The sequence below is a fragment of the Poecilia reticulata genome, linkage group LG15 (assembly GCF_000633615.1).
Source record: "Poecilia reticulata strain Guanapo linkage group LG15, Guppy_female_1.0+MT, whole genome shotgun sequence".
NCBI classification, from domain to species: domain Eukaryota; kingdom Metazoa; phylum Chordata; class Actinopteri; order Cyprinodontiformes; family Poeciliidae; genus Poecilia; species Poecilia reticulata.
The window spans coordinates 11,547,076-11,570,082 of record NC_024345.1 but is presented as its reverse complement, the minus strand read 5'-3'; the positions used below and the strand labels follow the sequence as shown (position 1 = coordinate 11,570,082).

Here is a 23,007-nt window from a genome sequence, read left to right as displayed (position 1 = left end):
TTAATAAATATCCCTAAGCTTATTTAGTCCAGCTGTAACTCAAGGTTTCATCGTCACAATAACAACGAAACCTAAAATAGTTCAGCAACAATAAAGCCCTTTTTATAAGCTCCCCTCAGCCAAGCCTGTCTTTGTTGTTATTCTGCTGGTTCCCTTGGTAAAGTATCCCAGTGGAAAGAAAAGGTGAATTAGAGAAATGTACAGAGACTGGAGAAAAGGACGGTAGACGAGGCTGCATTTATTTACTGTGACATAAACTGTACTGGGAGACCCCCTCCCTACCTCACCTGCGCTCTTTGATGACACTCAAAAGATGAACGGCGGCTAGGTGAGGAGGCAGAAAGGAGGAGAGGAGAGGAAGAAGGGAGGAAAGAAGCAGAAGTAAGGCTTTTTACATTGGGGTCTTTCATCTCTCTCCTACCATTGGTCATCAGAAATGGGAGAACACTGACTCCCAAACACAGCACCTCATTCCATTTCCATTTAGCTAGGAGAAACAGGGCTTTATCGCTGTGTCCCGAAAGGCGCAAAAAGAGTTATCCATACGGAGAGGAATCCAGCTGCACTGTCAGAGTTCCCGTGCCAACTCAGAAGTATTCTCAGTCTTCACATAAAAAAAGGTCATTCATCAAGAAAAAGCAACTTCTAGCCTTTATTTTGCAGTCCCTAAAAGATTTTGTGACATCGACAAAATCTTCCCCCCAAAAAAAAAAAAAAATAAATAAATAAAAATGGCAATTTTTAAACATATCCCATAATCAGAGAATACTACTGGATGTCGCAACAAAAACATACATTGACGAGACGTGTGGGGAACTTTTATAAGGGAAGAGTATAAATTATCCTAAAATGTTAGTCATTTTTAAGAATCTGCTTAGAAAAGAATAATACGTTTGCTAGTATTACCATGGGAACAACATTCTGGGCGATTTGTTTGGTTTTTGCCAAGTTATTTGTGCAGTTTGACCTTTTGATATGTCGCAAACAGTAGGATCTAAACACTTAAAGGCAAACCAAGGACTCCCCACTGGCGGAGTATATTGAGAAAGTAAGCCACAACAGACAGAGGAGTCAAAGTGAGAACAGAAAAACAACTTGATCAGATAAAAAAATTGATCAGAAACACTTTGAACACAACTTCAATAATGCCAGAGCTTCAGGAGAGACACAGATACAATCAAAAAAAAAATAAATAAATAAATAAAATAGAAGTGATATACTGGCTCAAAGGAGTTACTAATAAGCATGCAAGTACAAAAAATATTATTCATTGCACGTTCACAGTGAATATTTCAGGAGACAAAACTATTAGGTGGCTCAAAGATTGTAAGCAAACAAATTTCCCCCTTGATCTGCTGTGACTGGCAGGTGGCAGACAGAACATGAAAATAAATTACATTTTTATTATAATTTTTTTTTTTCAAAGAGTGCAGAGAAACCAAGAGGTGCATGAACACATTAAACAGCAGAACCTAATGCATTTCTTTTTTACTATAACACAAAACAATTAAAGGTTAGGAGTAAATGTGCATACATGGGAATAAACTTGCAACTCGATATTCTGTTTTTCTTTACCTTCTCTTTTACATCACTGAGCCACTCAGAGCCAGGAGGAGGCCTTAGTACTGTCAATCATGCTCAAACTGTCCTCTGCTGCGTCACAGCGGTGGTAAGCATAGCCATTGATGACGGAGGATAAACAGTTTCTCTATAGCCTTGGATTGCATCTCTGCAATTAGCACCGATGCAGCTTACCAGCAATCTTGAGCTTATACATGCAGTGCGGTAGAGGGTGTGAGCAGCTCCTACACAAGCATGTTTGACAGCTCTCCAGGCTCTGATTGGTTGTTTCTGACCATTCATGATGCATTACTGCAGATGGCAACAGGACCACAGGGAGAAGGCAGAGGAGCAGATTATCTGTCTCATGTCTGTCATATCTAACTTTTTATAAAAGTTACTTTTTATAAGTTACGTATTGCAGCTTTAAGAACAAATGTGTTCATTTCATTCACACAGTCTGCTGACTGTTTTCTTTTAAAATCATCTACAGAAACTTGCTCAGTTTTAAAAACATGTCAAACAATGAAAGCAATATTAAATGCATAACCCTAAACTAAGGAGAGGATAGCACGAGGGTATTCAAAACACAATATTTTTTTAAACCATTAGCAGCGAGCTGGAAGCATTCGTTTGGTGTTTAACAGGATTACAAGGAGTGTCTTTCAAGCAGAAATGTATTTCACTTCAAGTTTGTGCAGGATACTTTCTTCATGAAAATACAGAAAGCTACACGTAAATGTCTGCATCATGGTTTTTAGCTGGGTTTAAATAAGAAGTTAACAGAATTACTTGAGACTTGAAGTTGTTTCCTCGATTCTAAAGTACTTTATGTAAATTACCAACTGGCTGCTTTTGAATATGTAACTGAATTACAAATATAACTTCAAAACACTCAACATTTAGCAACTATACATTGCTCTCAGCTACAGTACTTCAACCGTACCATCATCATGTTCTTTTATTTTCTATGCAAATATACTTTCATTTAATCAGAATTCCCTCTTCTTCTACGCACCACAGCTAAAAAAGTAATTTATTAAAGTACTGAAATGCAGTTTAAATGAATACTTGATCTAAAAAGTACCTATACAACAAAAAAGAAAACAAAATGAGCTGAAGGTTGCAGAATAATAAAAGACAATAGGATTACGAAAGTGTGAAGCACGATCCAAACAACTCGCAGCAGCCAGAGCTGCTGGTGTAACAGCTCCATCAATTCAGCTCATAAACAAATCCCTGGTTTCCAGTACGGACCGAAACAAAATCCAAAAAGGTTTGAGATCCTCCATATCTGCGATGCCTCCCCTCTCTGCTGAATCGAGTGGTAATTCTGCTCATAGCGACTGTGGGCTGCAAAGTGACAGCGGTGAATTAATGATTCATTACGCCTAGTGTAAGCAAACAGCGAGTCGGCGATGGAGCAAAATGGATTTATACACATATCCAGCTCCAAACCAGGCATTTCTTAGTTCATTAAAGAATATTCAAACACCCAAGTGGAAAAAAAAAGTAAAAGCAGCAAAACCACAGGATTTCAAAAAAAAATTCTGGTTAGATTCATCCTCTGACAAGTCTGAGAACCTGAAAACTCCTCCTAATTATTCATTATAAATGAGATGTATGGAACCCTGAGCTTGAGGCCAAAAGAATTTTCCATTTTCCTCTCAATAAGGCAGGTCCACTTGAGCCACTGCTGCAGTTCAACCTTGCTATGCGTTTGTAGGTACAAGATCAAGTAAAACTGTAAAAAAAAAAAAAAAAAAAAAAAAAAAGGCCTGCACAGTCCTTGGGATGTTTGATGCTGAAAAGACCTTCATAAAATTTTGAGTGAGCATGTCAAAAATAATTCTCCAGCGAGGGATTAATATGGAGAAAATTGCACAATTGCAGAGCGTGGTGTACATGCATATTCCATTAAGAGACGGGGAGCCTTTACTCGTGATGTGGCTGATGTGGAAGTGCTTATGTCTGATAGAGGAAATCGTCTGTAGTTCAGAACTTCATGCAAACAAATAATACAACAGCTTTTCCACCTGTACAAGACAACAAACCCGTTATTCTCCTGTGTCAACGAATTCCCTAAAACACAAAATCCAGCCGAGCATAACAGATTCACAGATGAAAGTCTTTTTTTTTGTGGTTTATTCAAAGGACACTGCTGCTGAAGTTCACAAATCATCTGCTCCTCTTATGTTTCAAACCCCTTTCTGACACTAATCAAAAGGCATGTGACAGTCCTTATTATACATAAAAGTTATTAAAGATGATAGGATCTTTTTTAACTATAAATATTTACTTAAAAACAGCTTGGTGCCACTAGTGAATTGGAATCTAACAACATCCCCCCAACATTAAAAATAGGATAGTATTTTTGTTGCCAGACACAGTTGAGGCAATGAAATAAAAGCAATTTATTGCTGTTCTATTACAGTTATCCCTCAAATTTGAAAATGTATGCGTTTTGTTAAAGACTCTTATTCTCAAGAAAGAATAAAAATTAGGTCCTAGGTTGCCTTTTTGTGTGAATAGAGTGCTTTCAGGCTGGCTAACACTAAGTTGTAAAAGCATTAGTGAAGACATCAGTCGTGTAGCTACATTTTGGGTAGAAAAAAGAAAGAATGTTTTTCTATCAAACTGATGATAATGTAAATGTAAATGTTGCATTTGTATCAAAACTATATTTATGACATTATTTTCTAAGTGTTGGGATTTATCTTTTACTGGGTGGAAGCCAGGCCACCAATCAGAACTCATCCAGCTCTGTTGCTAGGTAGACAAAGAGACTATCAGCTCCCTCTGAAGACCATCACAACAGCGATCTATCACAAACTGCATCAGTGGGCATGTTTTGTAATCACAAGGTTTACAAAAAAGTTTATTGTGGGTACCGCCAATCACAGGTGATGCTATATGCTTTTCACTGTAGAGTTACAGTCCACAAAATAATAATCATGATAGTAATAGCTTTTCTTCGACTCCTTAAACATGGCTTCTGTCTTAGCCAAGTTTAAGATTTATGAATGTCTTGTGTTTTGGTAAGCAATTCCTATTCTGTTGTTTTTTTAATTTTTTTTATTTCACTTTTCCTCAAGTTTTTCTTTACAAAAACACACAGTTTGACATTTAATCAAACATTAGAATTAACTATTTAAAGGTTTTATTTGTAGTGACTTCAAATTCAACACCAAAAGGGAGAGAAAAAAAAATTAAACAACTCAAAGGCATGCCGATTAACATAAAGTCCCACTCCTGCATTTATTTTCAGCAGAGCAGAAGCACAGTTCACAGCGAAGTCTTTTTTTTTTTTTTTTTTTCCCCAACTGTCGTGCCTTTATGTTATGAGTTTCATCTGAGATCAAATATTAAGTTGGTGACTGTTTTGCTTTTACACCACTACTGCTCACATCTCCTGGAGCTAATTGTACCATTTACTTCTGAAAGTTCACATCCTCTGACAACAAACAGTCTCCAGTAGATAGATGTTTAATCGATGTCCTGCACTTTAATGGCATAATCTGAGTGTATTTCATAAACAACTGTGGTTTTGGTTTGCTAGACTGTTTTAACCGCTGAGCAATTTTCTCACAGTGTGAGCTTCCTCGTAAGTTTATATAATTTCTGTAAACTTCGTTCTATGCGTTGCCTTATTTTATTTATTTTGATCTCTTTTCTGAGTGAATGCCTTGACGAGATGAGTTACTCCCAGCTGTGAATATTTATCATTTTCTCAGCCAATTGAAGTAGTCTCCCCCTCCCCATCCCCCTTATGAATTATTGGAATCACATATGAGGAGACGGGTTTAGACTGCTTGGGTCACTGAACTACAGTTTCCGACTGCAAAATGCAAATTATTTGAAACTGGCAAACAGTTGGTCCCTATTAAGGCTCGTGCAAGCACTTTCTAAAAGAAAAAAAATATTCAGCATTTTTTTTCTTTCATGGAAACCCAAAATGAGAGTATTTTAAATGCATAGAAATAGACAAGCATCAAAACCGGATGGTTCTACACTGATCACATATTCATTTGAGTTTGTGGTTTGCAAAAATGTCACTCTGCTAAAAATAACAATAAAATGATTTAAGGTATTCAAAAAGAAATGGCTAAAGCTTCGTTTCATTGCATCTCATCTTTAGAACATCATGCACCTGCTGGTGGAGCTAATGTATTGCTACACACTATAATTTTAAAAATAATTCATAATTGCATTTTTTTCAACCTTACAGCAATTGCACGGTATTGTTTTTGCAGCCAGTCTTGAGGCCCATCTGAATGCACAGCAAGCAGCATGTGTCTTACTGATGGATGAAACATAAGCAAAGATTGAATGACCTCAGTGTTTAGACAAGTGCTGTGTAAGGTTGAGCCACGTCCCGTCACTTCCACTGAGTGATTGCAGCGAATGTGAAAATGGCCCAGATAATCACGACGAGGCCCTGTTAATGGCAATGAGGGCCTAAGAGGGGCTGAGCAGGGAGCTAATCAATGTGCGGCCTGCCAGAAAGACAAATTAGAAGTGAAAGGAAATCTGAGCGTGTGTGCTGCTGAATTAAAAAAACAAAACAAAACTGAGTTTTCTTTTGTGGATGAAGCAATCTAGCAAATCTTAATATATGAGTGATTTCTTTATTTGTCAGAAAGGGTAAAAATCATGGATTAAAATAGTTTTACCTCAGACATGATGTAAAATGTAATATGAATAAGAGTGTAAAAAGAATAAATAAAATAACCATGTTACCTATCTATTTAATGCATGGTAATTGGTAAAAGGACTGAACTTATATAGCGCTTTATCCGATCATTTTGACCACTCAAAGCGCTTTACACTAGAGCCACATTCACCCATTCGCACTCGCAAACGGTCACGCATTTATACACTGATACGCAGCTCGGTAGGCAACTTGGGGTTGGGTGCCTTGCCCAGGGGCACATCGACATGTGGCAGGAGGAAGCTGGAATCGAACCTGCAACCTTCCGATTACAAGACTACTCTACCCACAGAGCCACAGTCGCCCATATATTGACGCTCAGGAAAAATGTGAAATAATTAACTTTTTGTTTTCATTCTAGCCAGATGCCAAGTCCACTGTATTGTGTTGAGGAAACTAAACAGAATATCTGCAGTGACTTAAAAAGTAGCTTTTTTCTTCAAGGCGAGGAGTTATTGCAGCTGGAATGGTGTAAAAAATATTGTAAACAATGTGCTCTTTTTGGCAGCAGTTAAGTTTTAAACATAACAGGGACAAATGCTCCAGAGAAATAATGCCTCCCCTGGACAAAAACTGAACAACATTCTTTCATTTTATTTTGTCCTTGGCTGTTCGAAGCATTTCACAAAGAAGCAAAAGTGATTCTGGAAAGCTCCCAGTCTGCAAAACACACGGTCAACAGCTTTGTTTGTTTAGGTTCTTTTATAAAGCTATTGTAGTTTTATTACGGTCAGCAAACATACGGTTGAAAAAATTAGGATGACTCTGTGTTGCTCCAGCACTCCCACAGGCTGGTCCTGTTTTACAGGGAAGTTAAATTGCATGATGTTCTCAAAACACTGAAACACATAAAGTTGTAAAGTTGTAACAAATTGAAACCCAATTCATTTGAAAAATCGGTAAGAATCATCTTTCTTGATTTAAAACCTTCTCATTAACGTAGAATATTGTCGAAATATTGTGTAAATAAGACCGATAAGAAAGATTATTTCGCTAATCCAGTTTAAAATGTCACACTCTCAGTGTTATGACCCACAAGGCGATGTGGCATATTTCACATATTTTCAGGCTTATATCTAATGAAAACCTGAAATTAAGTGATGTTTTTTTTTAGAAAAATAATATATTTAATAAGACCAGCAAAAATAAAACTGAAATTTCATTTCAAAGCCCACTCAATCAAGAAGAAAACAGCTGACAAATGGAAGAAAAAAATCACTTCAGTCAGTGTCCAATAAATGTCATGACAAATGAGTTTTACTTTCAGAATGAAATTTCCTAGTTATTGTTTAATACTTCTAATTCATGGAGCTGTACCTGTATTTGGAATTAACCACCCTTAAGCCTTTTGACAGATGTCTCATTTCCCTCCTCAGCTGCTTTCAGACACATTCAGCAAAGGGAAAATTAAACACTGGCCTAAACACCAAAGACTGAATCAGACGATTACAAGCTGAAGAATTTAAACCGTCTGCAGTCTCCTCCTCTCCTTCGTCTGCTTGCCTTGTTAATGTTTCTGGTCACTGCTGAAGTATTTCGTAGCAACAGCCAAATGGTCTGAGCCCTAACTCCACCGAGCCACTGGCAATTAAAACACACGGACCTGGCACTAATGTGATTACGCTTCTCGACATTAGCGTAAGATAGTTTTTGAGAACTAACCACCGCATTAAGAAGTCCAAACAGTGGATTGAGAACAGTATAAATAACCTCTGCCACATCCTGATTATGATATATGGAGAGTAAAGTGTTTTGCTTAAACCTGCTGCCAAACCCAAGACACAATAAAAGAGGTAATTACTGAACCAGGGAAATGACTCACACACTGCTGTTCTCAAAAGAGTAGTTGGTTGTTGTCAACTTGTTATATCACATTGAATCCTGATTCTCGGTGTTCAAATAGCAAACAGAGGTAGGTCACAAGGTCACTCCTCACCCCTGGTGGTTCTCACCGAGCTGAGGATTAAATGAGATCTGACTGCTGTAATAAAAGAGGCATCAGAAATATTAGGCGGTCAATTATGAACTCTGGTAAAAAATGAAATGTAACAAGATTACATTAAAGAGCTTTACTGGGCTAATCTGGCTGAAACAGAGCAGTGAGAAAGGCCTGGACAACAAGGAGAGAACACAAAAAGGTGGCAAGGAGAAATTTCAGAGGATTAAAAAGGGGTTTACCAAAAGAAATTTAGCAGTTTTATTGTGAAGTGTAAGTAGTTTTATCCAACCAAGATACATGTCAACAAATATACGGTTTTAGTGTGTCGTTTACAATAATAAAAAAAATAAAAATAAAAAATCAGTGGGTATGAAGGCCTAAACAAAAAAACTGATCTGTTGTGTTTGATGTCATTTGTTTGTCTACAAAATGTGTTTAAAACAAGTTTGGCCATTGCACCATCCACTGACTGTAGTCGGTGTTCCTTGCAAGGTTGCCCTAAAGCCTAAGGGCAACTTAGACAACAATAGTTGTTTTCACACGGACAAAGCCGGAGCACCGTGAAAGGACTCAAATATACACAGGAAGAGAAGGCAAACCCCATCCAGAAGACCCCAACCCAAGACTCAAACTCACTACCTAAGACATGCGCCTTGTTTCCACTGACGGCACGGGTTGGTGAGGTTTGGTAGATTGAATTAATAATCAGGAGATTTTTGAAACCATTAGTTTTCCATACACCAACAAAATATTTACTTGTTGCCAAAAAAGTGCTTAGACCAGTGGTTCCCAAAGTTTTTCTCCTGCGCCCCCCCAGTGGTTTCCAAACATTTTCTGGGCCCCACTATGGATTACAAATGGCTGTCTGATTGAATGAGGCGTGTGAGAGGGGGAGAGGGGGAATCGACTTTTATGGGGCCAAAATGAATGTACGTAGCTGAACATAGACAACAACATCAGTAGCCTACAGGCTACTTAGTAAGCTTAAGGTGATGTATTGATAATAGCTAGTCATTTTTTAGCTAACATTACAAACAGTCTAAGTGCCTAGGGACACTTAGACTGTTTCTAGAGGTAGTAGAGATCCAAATGGAAGTACAAAAACGTGCAAAAGGAGAATATTACACAATAGGTCAGCTTTAAAATTGATTTAAATGCTTCGTAGACGCTGAGAAAGAGCCTCACAACGAATACAGAGAGATAAACAGCAATAACAAGGAGAGATATAAATGCAAACAGATGTAAAATCATCAAAAAGCACGTTGAAGCTAGATTTAACCACAGCCACACACGACTTAATAAGATTCCCAGAACATATCTGTTTGTGGCTGCCTCAATTTTGTTTGTGACATCCCCCCACCCCCCCTGTTGAATACATCTTCTTAATCCCAGCTTTGAAATAAAATGCAAAACAAATTTCATATGAAAATTTGTGCCCACTCCAGAAATGTATAAAATCAATCACCGGAATAATGATAAAATAATTCAAAGATCATAAAAAGGTCTGAAAGTTTAATGGAGCAGTGGTGCTGACACAAATTAATGGCAAGCAATGTTAACAAATCTGCTTTGTGCCTCCCCATCGACACAAACACAGATCCAAATCCAAATACACTCCTTCACAGTGAGCAGGTTTATTTGAAGCCGCAGAATCCCCAAACTACCAACTAAGATGGCACCTTGCTATCTTTAGCCTCTTGCCAGTTCTGCCACAACAGAACAGCAAAAGTCCATCAAGTCCTACATCTCTCATTTTTGCCGTTTTCATTTGGACAGATCCACACTTTCATGCCAGGAATCTAAAGAAACAAACCAGGCAGATTTTACCATTGTATTTTTATGTTTACATCACAGTTTTAGTTGGTTAAATATTAATAAATAATAAGGCCCAGTGACCTCTTTGTGGTGCCTGTATGTGCAATTAATAAGCCTCGCTCGGGTTATGATTACATTTCATTGAAACACAGAGGGTATCAAGCCAATAAACAGTCTGTCTAACATTAGCCATGCCAAAAACCTGTGTGCGGAAAAATGCCAGGCATTTCTATCCATTCTACCTCCTCCTCCTCTCTCTCTCTCCTGCTTCTGGACTGCAGCTTATCCCAAAGACACCACTGTAGCTCATGTATTCATGGACGACCTTTCAGTAACATTCTTGGAGATAGTTTTTAATTAAGTTTGGACAAACAGACAAATGAGGACTGGTTCTAAAAAGTAGCTCACCGACTCATGTCATTGTAATTCTCCAACAAAGCTTTCATATTGTGCCAAGTTACTCAAATTCCTGCAATGATCTTCAGTCTTATCTCTCGGTTAAGAGGAGGTAATCCTCGGAGATGTGTTAAAGGTTTGCACAAAAAAACTTGAGAGGTTCGAAAATAGCAGGTGCGTCAATCTGGCAGTCACTTAGTAAGCGAAGGGAATGTGACTCCAGAGACTGAATCAAAACAGTGGGTCTGAATGCAATTATTTAATTCCTCTTTTCCTAATTAAAGGTTTAAGAGTCGCTAATTACGCTGCACTGTGACTGCCTTTTTGTCGCTGTGGTTAAGAAGACTCGTTTTCTCCGTGGCAGCTTGTTGTCAAGCTGGCATGTAGAGTGTGAGGCAAATTAGCCACAATGTAGCTGTGTTGTTGGTTAGCCCATCTCTCCCCGAGAGTATTTCTCCATTATTCCTCCTGAAAAACATCCTCAGGTTCAGTCAATAACAGCTTCATAACTCTGAGACCAACCTGGATATATTTATTTATGTTAGAGGGAAAAAAAAACATAAAAAGCCTTCAAAAACTGACCTTTTTTATTTACAAGTCATAAGAGCCTGAAGTGAAAGTGAATAAACTTTCATTTGGGCTGTCACTTTTTCTGACACCATTGAACATGGTGTTAATTTCCTTCATTGACATTTCTGCCATTATTCTGTCACTGGTCTAGTTAAATCATTTAAAAATAAGAAAGAATATTTTTGAAACCTGCAGGGCCTTGTGAAAGCATTCAAGTCTACTAAGCTTTGTCAAATTTTCTCAAATTACAACCACAAACTTTTACGTTTGTCATTAAGATTTTATGTGATACAGCAATAAAAAAAAGACAAAGAAAGAAGTTCAACCTAAAGCAGCAGCTTTTGACAACTGATAGGACACCATTCAAACCAGGATCTGTAAATAAAAACAGCATGATACAACTGCAAACCAACCTAGACTCCTAAATCGACAGATCTGGCAAGGACGACATTATTCAGAGAAGAAGCCAGGAGGCTCATGCTAACTCTGAAGGAGATTCACAGCTGAGGTGTCAAAACCAGTTGACATGGCAAATATTAAGTATGCAATATATAAAGATGGCCTTTATGCGAGAGCTTGATAGAAAGTCAAGGGAGGTACTGTTGCTACATACAATTTATTTTTGAGTACATTTTTGAAAAACATGCATTATTTTCATTGCTCTTCACAATTGTGCTACTTTGTTTTGGTCCGTTACTTAAAAATCCAATAAAAGACACTGAAGTCTAAGTTCAAATGCATACCTATTAGAATATACCAATGTTATAATAATATAGCTGATTATTATCAATATCTGATCGAGTCCTTAGTTAAGTGCCGGAAGGAATCGCTAAACATACAGAATGTACAGAAGAAACACCAAGATAAGGTTCAAATGATTAAGGCAACAAGCAATACTGTTTGTTTTGATTTTTTTCATTTAGGTTAACAAACCAAGGCAGCATCTCTTTCTCCTCCAGATTGCGATCAGATGTTTTTCTTGTTGCAGTTCCAAAAAAGACACTTTAAAACCCCCGAAGGAGCATCGTCCACATCTGTGTCCCTTTTGTCTAATTTTGCTCTCCGTTTTCAGCTCATCCAATACGAGTAACCAACCGTGCCGCTCAAGATAACAAAATATTGACCCAAACACCTCTTTAGGCACAGCTTGACAAAACAAAAAAAAGTGGAACAAAATTATTTCCACTCCCTTGGGATGCTTCAGACTCATGTAAATGTCATGTTGCCTGAAGGCTGAGGCTCTAGCTGGCTTAGATTAATTTTTATTCCCCATAGTTTAGCCAGAGGGGTTTGCTCTAAAATCTTGCCCAAGTCTGGCATAAGTTCCAAAACTCCCTGCTCCTTTTTTAAAATGTCAAACAAAGACGAATAGTTAAAGGCAGATGCTGAACCAGTCGCTCTGAACGCCACAAATTGCCTTGCTCCCGCCTGCTTCATTGAGAAACATTAAGCAGCAAAGTGGCTTTTTTTTTTCAGTTTGCACCGCTCCAACTTTGTTGCCTGGTTGGAAGCTGATACTGCTGCGACAAGCACTAAGCTACACAAAAGGCAACCTTCAAACCTCATCAAGCATGGGAGCAGAACAACCCAACCTGAGATGAATTCATCAGGCGAATGGCTACAATAAAAAAAACAGTTTATATGAAGTTTACATGTTAACTGCAACATTAAAGACCAATAATCGATCCCCAAAGCATGAGTGAAACATCTGGTGTAGTGGTTAATTTTGCCGTTCAGGGACAAGTTAGAACAGATGCTTTTCCTAAAAGGCACATAAGCACTAATGTGTGTGATTTCCAGCTAAATATTTACGTCACAAGGCAGTAAAAGTTGCTATTAACCCCTTACCTGCCACCCTCAAAAAGCTTACACGTAAGGCAATGGGGCAGTGTCATCATGACAGTTGAGGTAAATACCCTACATTCATGTTAGACACATATTAAGTCATAAAAAGAAAAACAAACCAAACTTGAATGAAATGCTGCAGAGTAGGACTTTAAACCACAGAACACAGTTTTGTCCATGTACTACATTGAATTTCTGCAAAAAGAATCACAGCCAAATCTTCTAAGACCTTATTAAGTGCAGCTGGCAACTGCTCCGCATAGCTGAAAGGAGTTGGCAGAGGCTCCTATCAGCAAGTTCAAATCCCTCTAAAAATGTTCCTGCTCATCCTTCGAAAACTGCATAGCATTGTGAGGGAGCTCTGTGAGCGTCCTTGTTCTCGATCCACAATTACGATCACGTCATTAGAGCATTCAGTCTCTGTTGTGCTACATACTGCTCCTCAAGGAGTTTTCAATTAGTTCTTCAGAATCAGATCGCTCACTTTGTTTAATGGCATAACAGGTGTCGGATAAAAACAAATTGTCTTTCACTGCGTAAAGCAAGCGTGACCACGAGATTAGACGGATGTATTCGACTTGTCAACAAGTTGGCCTTTGTACAGGCAGCTTTAGGAAATACTGGGTTATGTTTGGATTGGCATGTGAGACACAGTAACAAAAATGAGACTTTGGAAAAGATACATTCAGCGGGAAACAAAGTTATATTTAGAGAAAATGAAACGTTTAATAATACACAAGAATGCAGTACAGACACATCCCACTATTTTGAGATGTTGTTTCCTGTCACTGTTTTGTTCTTCTGTTATGTAATGTTTAGATGTATTATTGGCTTCGTTTTTTTTTTTTTTGTTTTTTTGACAAGTTAGAGGTTCTTTCAATTGGGGATGTCTGGATCAGTACTTATGTTAGACATACACAAAATAAAACAGAAAAAAACAAGATGTCAAAATAAGGATTTGCATTTGCATAGCAAAGAGGGAAAAAGGATTATCAGGATATAATTTGTGATTTATCATGATCAACTCAAATTGACCACTTTTATAATCTATAAAAACTGACAGCAAGACTGAATTACTTTTGCTGTTAAGCTCTCACTGCCTGACAAAGAGAGCACAAATAAATATAAAATCATTTAAGTACCATTAAGTGACGACACTGCATCCTGATTAGAAGCATAAATCTTCTACTGAACTAACTGGTTTACAGAGGAGATTATGCAATGATGAGTGAGTTTAATTTTTAGAGCCGTGTTTGTTTTAGGAGCTCTGATGTTCTTCCTCGACAGTTTTATTGCCAAAAATTTAAATAGGACTGTGCAGACACTAATGGATAAAAAAAAAAGGCTGATATCACTTTTGAGTTAGACAATCCAGCGTATGCGATATACTTGAATAGACCATAAAAACACATCTATCTGCTTTGGTCAGAGAGACCAGAGTGTATTTTTACATCTCAAATGATGTCCACAGTTTTGAAGTGGTTGAATGCTGCAGGCAGCTGGATTTGGACATTTTGCTGAGTTTTCTCTCCTGCCAGTGACAATTCAGCTTGACTTTGTTTCAGGTGAGTACGTCAGTTAAGTGCAGAGCAAGCTACGTACCTTTTGGCTGTCGAAAAATGTGTGTGCTGACATAATGTTGTGGTTCAGTCCACCTTTCTTTCTCCCCTGTACCTCCATAAAACTTTAGCGGTAGCTGGGAATCGTCTCTTTTGGTTTGGTGTCACTATTTAAGGCTCTGCGACGGACTGTTGCATCACGCACTTAGTGCTGCATATAAACAGCCTGCATGTGTTCATATTTAAAGAAACACTGTATTTGTTTTGGTTATTTGTTCATGTTGAAGCAACATTTGGGTGACCAAAATACAAAAGCTTTGTGGCGAAACATTTTTAAATCAGCATAAGACAGCCTTTTACCAGCTTTTGTGGAGTGGTGAGTTAAATATTAAAAATAACTTGACAAATATGACCATCTTGAGAGACAGTTATACAATCGCCAGGTAATATTTTAGTTCTAAGGACAAACAGTAGGTCTTAATAACTAACCCAAAGCAAACACAAGGTTACAGGTGATTGGAGTCATTAGAAACTTGAGGCTCGACTTGGTTTTGCCCGTCAGACTCGAGACCTGACATGGACTTGGAAATAAAAATACTTTTAAACATCTCTTGTCGGGGGTTGCAGCAACACCAACAAAGAGCTGTCTAAAGATATGCTTGGTGTGATTATGACCATTTACAAAACACCTCAAGATATTGTTTTCAATGTGGATATTGCTACTTTCAATCCATTTTAGGTTTACTTCTATAATTCTATGGATCGGTTTTGGCTCACATTAAATATACTTTTGCTTCTGAAAATGATTTTTTTTTTTTTGCCATTGCATAATGAAATGCAGCATTTTCTGACGTGCCGAGGTGCTTCGGTTATTACCCACGTCATCATCTTTCTTTTCTCCACTGCATTACAAGCATAAAAGGCGTATGAAACAAAGACAGATGAAATGATAAAATCATTTGTTAGATTTCCACCACACACCTGTCTCTGCAACAACTTAAAATGTGATTTCGTAAGGCTATGCTTTCATGCCCAGCGCCCGCCGTGCAATTCGCCTTGGTTGAAACGTGCCTGATGAACTGTATTACAAAAGCGAGTGGGAGTTTGACAGAAACAAACAAATGGAGGTAAAAAGGGTGCAGCAGATATTTTTCCCATCTAATGTTGAAAACGTTTCATGGCAGAACCCCATAAAGCCTTACGCGGTGATAACTGCAGAAAAATTTGTTTTGACAGAAACCTAATGATATAGCAGGATGTAATCTTGTTTTATGCTGGAGAAATTTGACTTCAAACACTTTCAATTTTGCTTTAGATCAGACTCTTGTTTTGACATTAGTTGGGTTCATCTGCAATCATCTCATGCTGACAATGGAAAGATAGCCTTATGGTTCCAATGGATGTCGAAATCAACATTTTTGATCATAGTGATTGGAGGTTTTTTTTTTAAACAGAGTTCAAAATATTACAGAAGGATTGAAAGTTATTCAGTGTCTGCATTCGAGTGATCTAATGAATTTATTGATGATATTTTGGGATTCACAGCATACGGGTAAAAGTGTTGAGGCAGATCATTTTGAGTAACAGTGATCACTCAGTACCACTCCATTGATTTGCACTGACCTTTCCTACTGTAAACACAATAAAGTCCAAATAGCCAAGAGACAAGACACCCCACAGAGTCACAGTTTCCTCAAGGCCCTTTACCATTTTCCAGTGATGGCTTTGGGAACAATGACTTGTGTGAATTGTTTTCCTCAAAATCAATGCATATTTGTGTCACTAAGATGTAGTAACAGCATCTTGCTAATCATTGTCATTCATCTATGCTGTCGATGGATTAAAATTCTCTCATGGACCAAACTTTGTCTTCCCGTGTTAACTGACAAAAATCAAGTCTTTTTGACCTATCGTTTTTACATTGTTTACATGTCTTCCATTTTCCATACTGACAAAAACACAATCAACTAAGCCAGCCAAAAGTTTAATACAAGCCACACAGAGCAGTCATGGATGGTTAATGTGTTATTCTTTCCCTTACTTTAGATGTCAAGTATGTGTCAAAAACATACCATGGCACTCACTGAGCAATAATTTTTGATAGAACTGAATGAAAGAAAGGAGCTTTCAAAATTTGGGTGAATGAAATCCTGCAATCAGGCATTTAGAAGCGACTACTTCCTTGGGTCAGACACTCAGCTGGAAATGTGCTGCTGCTCCTTCATACATGATCTGCCTCACACTCCACACAATATAAACATCTTGTTTCAATATGGACAGGAGGTCTATTTAAGATACAAACATCTTGGTCACAGGCTACTACTTCTCCTAGTAATTTCTACACCTTTTCAGCCCGTTCACAACCCACACCTCGACCTGCTGCCTCTAAAGTCTCTGTAATCTTCTCATCCATGTCAGAGGTTATTTAGGGCTCATGATCAGGGAAATATATGATGGAAGAGTAGATGTCAAATGCAAAACATTCAGTTAGGATTTACTTCACATTTATTATTCTATTTTCTGTTCTTTAGAGTTTACCTTCTTCCCCAGCAGCCCCTCACCCACACTCTCAGTCCCTGCTCTTTAATTGTGTTGTTTGCAAGTTTTCAAGGTTTGCAGAGAAATTTGAAAGTCAAACCAATCACACATTCAATCACAACATCTAAAACTACATCCGCCTTCTCTTTTATAAAAGACAGAAGTGATAGTTCCACCACAGACTTTACTAAATATTTCCCACGTCAGACAAAAAAAAAAAAAAAAGTCTGTTTGCACAGAACCCTAATACTCTTCAGAGCTACGGTGAGACAACCATACCAGAATTTACATTTCATAACAAAACATTTCTCATGAAATGGCCGTGATGGCTCGGCCCAAACTTCAGCACAATTTGAACTTTAGTATGCTAAGCTCAGTATTTTTAGTGCACACCTGCTAACTTTTGTTTTTTTTAATCGATCTTTCTTTGTCCCAATGAACCTCCACTGGAAACAATGACAGGCAACTTGTTATCAATTTATGTTCTGAGAACAGACAGAGAGCAACACACCGTTAGCAGTCATTCATGGGGCATAAACGAGTTTGCTTTCATCGAGGGAGCAGCAGAGAGTGAGGCAGTGTGAGAAAACCAGTGGCATATAACGGAGGGGGGGTTAGCAAAAGCAAAAAAAAAGACTAACTACAGACTCAAAGGGAAGAAAGGGAATAAACACGGGCCAAGACTGACAACCCTGGAGGAGCCTAAAAAAAGGGGGAAAACATCAGTCCAAGCAAGGATTGCAGTGGAGTGAACAAAGACTTTGTATACATAATCAAACTAAATGTAAATAGTGCTACCTGCTTCTGAAATGTGGTCTGTTTGTTAAGGAAACATTTATGGCCACAGTGGACAAATTCAAACATGCATGCTGAGATATACTGTACACAAAGCTCCGTTGTCTGCCTCTTCATTTCTTCATTTCCTGCTCAGTGCGCGACACTTGAACTGTAACCGACTCGCATTGTCTTAATCTGTGTGTAAATTTTTGTTTGCTCGACGTGCACAAATTCCGGAGGTAAACACAAACCACCTGCGTTATTAACAGCTGCAAAGTTGCTACCTTATTGCTCCCAATATGTGGCTGAAGTTAAGACGATCTGCAAAGGTCAGGGAGTGATAAATGTCACTTTAGAATGCATCTCGTGTTAGCGATGAAAGACTGAATTGCATCCTCAAGGCACAATATTCGCCAGTAATAAAACAATAAAAGCATGGGGAAAAAAATAAATAAAAGAAAAACATCATCTTCTGTCAAGATATTATTTGCGTTCGGAGCCTGTAAAACCGTGCCCAAACCTCTTCATCACCAGCCACATTAAATATGCAGCCTTTCTTCTGTCTAAGACATCTAAAATGTCAAGCTCAAGTCTGATTCTGTCTTCCCAGTACTGCGTCTCTGAGGCAAAGCAGGCGCCATGAATGTGGGACAACAGTAGCTGCCCAGAAAGTGGAGACAAAGACATGGAGGCAAAGCACTCACCTCATAAGGCTTTACTGTAATCACACCCTCCGGCAGCACGTCTGCTCAGCACAGGAACAACAGGAGACGGGAGAAGGAGGCTGCATAAACACAGCTGTTTATGGGAAACTTAATTGAGCGGACTGTGATTGACAGCCTTCTATCCAAAGCTAAAAAAAAAAAAAAAAAAACACAACAAAATACACCTTATTCTGTCAGCTCTGTTGGAGATAACCAACAAAACAAAAAAAATACAAATAAATAAAAAACAAAAGCCTCCCCAGCTGAGACATTTAAAGGCCAGCTGCTGGGATATTTTTTTATGCAGTTGTTTTAATAATTGAGCTGAAGATGGAAAAGTTTGAGCCCGTGTGCCGTCTAAAGATAGACACTGCGCTTTGCTTTGTTGTCTTCTGCATGGCTGTGAAAGTGGATTAAACGAGCTTTAACATCAAGACGAGCTCTAATGAAACCCAATGGGGGAGTTAGCCTTTCTGTTTGGCCAGCTGACTCCTGTAAAATACCCATCACTGTCTCCTGCTGCATGCTCTTGAAGCAGGCTGCTGGTGCCAGAGAGCATACAGCCTAATGACAGTGTTGCTGCGCAGCTTTGTAAAAGTAATCAAACCTCCTGATTTCTAATGTTTCCATTGGTTTTAGTGGAATTCTAGGTAAAAGTGTAGCATGCCTACTGGAAGTACTTTGCGAATTAACATGTTGCAAACATGTCTCTACAGCTTTGAACATATAGATAGATTTTTTTTTGTTTTGTTTTGTGCTTTTTTTTTTCCCGTCCTTCTTTTCAAAACAGCTAAAGCTAAGTCAAATTGCATTCTGAGTATCTGTGAGCATTAATTTCCAAGTCTTGCCTCAGATTCCCAGTGGCTCAAGAGAGGCAGGGGTCCTTCATGTAACCGGTGGGTTGCCAGTTCAAAATGCTCATCTCAGTCAGTTTGTTGTTGTGTCCTTGAGCAGGACACTTCACCCGCTTTGCCCTGCTGGCGGTGGACAAAGGGTCTGGTCGTGCCGATTAAATGCCATCAATGCTGACTAGTTGACCTGTCACTAAATTAAAAAATGCCCTGAGATTGAACTTGCTGCCACCATGTTTCACCGTGGAGATGGTACATTCAAACTGTTATAGTAGCCACATTTGCCATGGCCTCTAATTGGCTAATGGCAAACTTTGAGACTGTTGGGGTTTTTTCCAATAATAACCTACGCCTGTGAGTGCAGCTGGACGACCATGGATTGTAGTACAATACTCTCTTTCCCTCATGACTGATTGGACAGTGTTTTGTGAGATGTTCAAAGCTTTGAATATTATTTTATAACCGTAATACCTGGACAAATTCTGCAAGAACAGAGAAGTCTCTCTTCTCTGCCAAAATAATATCACTCTGTACTTGCAGCACTGCTTTTGAAGTTCTTGCAGCTTCTCCTGGACTCTCCATCAAACAGAACAAATATTATACACACCATTTGCCATAGGAGTGACCTGTGAGGACTACTCAAGAGTACCTAGCTTGAGTTCTTGTGAAGCATGGCCTGTTTGAACTTTGTTCTTGTTCTTGTCACCTTAAATAAAAGATAAAAGATCTTTTCCTAATATGTATTGACCTTAACACACTGCTTTAAACTTCTGAACAGACTCGTTCACTTACTTTCTCTCACAGAACAGCTGGATTTATACTGAGATTCTATCGCACATGGTTGGACTTTGTTTCTAAATAGGCACCTTCTGATTGTGATAGGATATTCTGGATTTTATTAAGAGGTATCAAAGTAAAGGGAACTGAACAAGTGAACACGATTCATATCAGATGTTTATTTTTATACAGATTTGGAAAAAAAAAATGTTTAGCTTTCCTTAAATACCAGCAAACTCTTGACACTGGTAGTTTTTAGAACACATTTTGAAGTATTTGTAAGACTACTGCGCAATACTGAATACTACAGCACTCACACTACACACTGCTACTGAGCATTAAGTAGCCAGCATCTGGTTATCTAAGGCAGCCTTTTATTCCAGATAAAAATCTTAAGGTGGGCAGAATATTTCAGCTTGCGACTCCAAGGCTGGAGGAAAGTTTGCCTCCAAGACACTGCTTTGATTCTGCAGATGTGTTAATCAACAAGCTGAAATCCATTCTGATTTGAGCTTGGTATGCTGTTTGTTACTTAATTTTTCAGTAAGGCAACGTTTCCTCGAAGGAAGCCTTTAAATGTGTTGTGCTTAATTTGTGGGGTGTTGAATTTTATGGTTGTAACATGACAAAAGCTGATAAAGTCTAAAAGAAATGAATGCGATCTTCTTTACATATATATTTTTTTATTCAGTTTACCATCTGAAGTGAAGCTTGGCGTTTAAAATAAATTGCCTCACACTTTTGGTTTTGCTTTTCAAATATCAAAAAGATGACAATCTTGCTGGAACAGTGAGACACGTTAACACATTTTGTCTATTGAAGAGCCACAGCTGCAAACAACGAGCACAAGTTAAAAAGCAGAAAACAACAGCCAGCCTAAAATTCACTCTACAAATCCATCTGAATCCCATTTTTTTATCCCACAAAACAGACTACATCCAAAAATATGTAGTTTTTACATCCACAGTCTGTGAAAACCAACGCACCGGAGCAGTCTGGTGAGGCAGCACCCACGTAGAACAACACACACAGCAGAGACTGAAAGCAAACAACATTCTCATCCTGCACTGAGCCATCCAGACCTCTGTCACAAGGGTCGGCGCTCTCAGTGTCCTGCCCTCCACCCACAGCCCATTTGCGAAAGTCATCACCGTGATCAATACAATGGCTTCGGCTCCCCTTCAAGCACAACAAAACTATCTATCAAAAGAAGAAAGCCTAAAAAATATATATTATTGACCACAGCTCAAACAATACATCACTCCTTGAAAGCTCTATTGTGTTTTCTCCTTCACATGTCTCTTTTTTTTTTCTTTTTTTTTTTAGGTGGAGGACTCCTCTGCTATTTTTCTCACCAGAAAATGCAGGTAAAGTTGTAATATCCCCCCCAAGTTTACACCTTAACAGACCTTACCTTACCTTCACCAAGGCACAAATTTCATTTCACAGCTCTGTAAGCAAGGATTTGTTGACTTCTGGAAAGAAATGCACCTTAATTGTTTGCGTTTATACGTATGCAACAGAATTCAACTCAGCACCACAGAGGTTCACAGTCACCCTGCAATGCTTTGTGATTTATGCACAACTACTGGAAATGTCAAACTAGCACTCTGGCTTCTGTTGTGATGAATAACTGCTGGCCAGAAGGAAAATATTTGTACCATGGCACAGATGCCATTCGCTCTGCTCTCGCTCGTTGTGCAGCACAATGTCAAAGTACCCCCCGGTCACATTCCTTCACATTGCCATCTACGGCCTTCATAAATAAGCAATAAGACTAATACATGAAAGCCATACACTTGCCATGTAAGGAGACCATTCATTTTCGGCACGGTCCGAAGCTAAGCAGAGAGAGAGAGAGAGAGAGAGAGAGAGAGAGAGAGAGAGAGAGAGAGAGAGACTACGCAACTTTTAATACTTTGCCCCCCTAAAAATGATAAATTTCACTTTTATTTATTCAGAAGAGTAACGCATTTATCTTCTTTTTTTTAGTGTTTCCAATTAACTTCACAAAATACTACTCTCCACGTCGTATTTCGGGAGAAGCAACAGAGCGCTGAGGGATGGGCAGGGATGGATGCACCGGGGGGAATCAGCAGCAGCAGCAGCAGCACTTGTTTGCCAAACTTGCAGTCGAATAAAAGCGGATTACATCGAGTTTGGTTTAGATAACCTGCGCGAAGCTCGTTCACTTAAAACTAATACAAAAAAATAAATAAGTAAATCAGAGAATGAGACACCTCTCAGCAAGTTTTAAGTGCGTCGAGGAAGATTTGGCACATTTACGCAGCTTCTGGAATCGGTTCCGTACCACACGTCAAAACGAATCACTTTCACGCAGTAATTATAAACTTTCCTTACTTACCTCACATCAGTCATTAAAGTCAGCGGTCGCATTCAGCAGAAGCAGAAGATAACATGACAATCCATTCAAACTCCTCAGTCCGTGTTTATGGCTCCGGTGGCTTCGCCGGAATTCCAGTACCGTCCGGTCACACACGAAGCGCTAACGGCATCTCGCTGGCCAGGTTCTCCACCTTCCACGCTTGCCGAGCCCGTGGCTTAGGCGGGGATGAGAGGAGAGGAGCACAGTGGGATCTCCAAGGGCGCACGGGAGAGTCACTGCGTCAGGATTGGCCAGGGGGAGCTGTGACGCACCGACAGGTGGCACACCAGTCGAATAAAAACAGTTCGGCTTCATTCATGGGCAATGGCTCTGGGGAGGCGAACGGAAAAACGCATTCAGCCAGACGAGCACCGTCTTCCTTGTTTTGTTTTAGCGCTTAAAAAAAAAAAAAAAAAAAAAAGGAAACGAAAACTACAATGAAGAGAGTTTTTAATTGAGGTCACATATCTTGACTGCGGTTTGGAGAAAATAAAACAAATGGCGTCATTTCAAACAATTGATTACGCACAAGACAACACGGAGTGTGTGTGATAATAATAAAACTATGCAATATATATA

At 38.8% G+C, this 23,007-nt stretch overlaps 1 protein-coding gene across 2 annotated transcripts in view; it reads right to left on the bottom strand.

The window, feature by feature from the left end:
* The window catches only part of chrm3a (cholinergic receptor, muscarinic 3a), an 87,459-nt gene that overhangs the window by 63,921 nt on the left and 531 nt on the right, over window positions 1-23,007 (bottom strand). Inside the window, exon 2 of one of the 2 annotated variants that reach the window (XM_017308760.1) lies at window positions 22,408-22,758. The gene's annotated coding sequence lies outside the window, so the exon portion shown is untranslated. Of the gene's footprint in view, window positions 1-22,407; window positions 22,798-23,007 lie in introns of those variants that run through there. The other variant, XM_008429242.2, reaches the window with a different exon arrangement.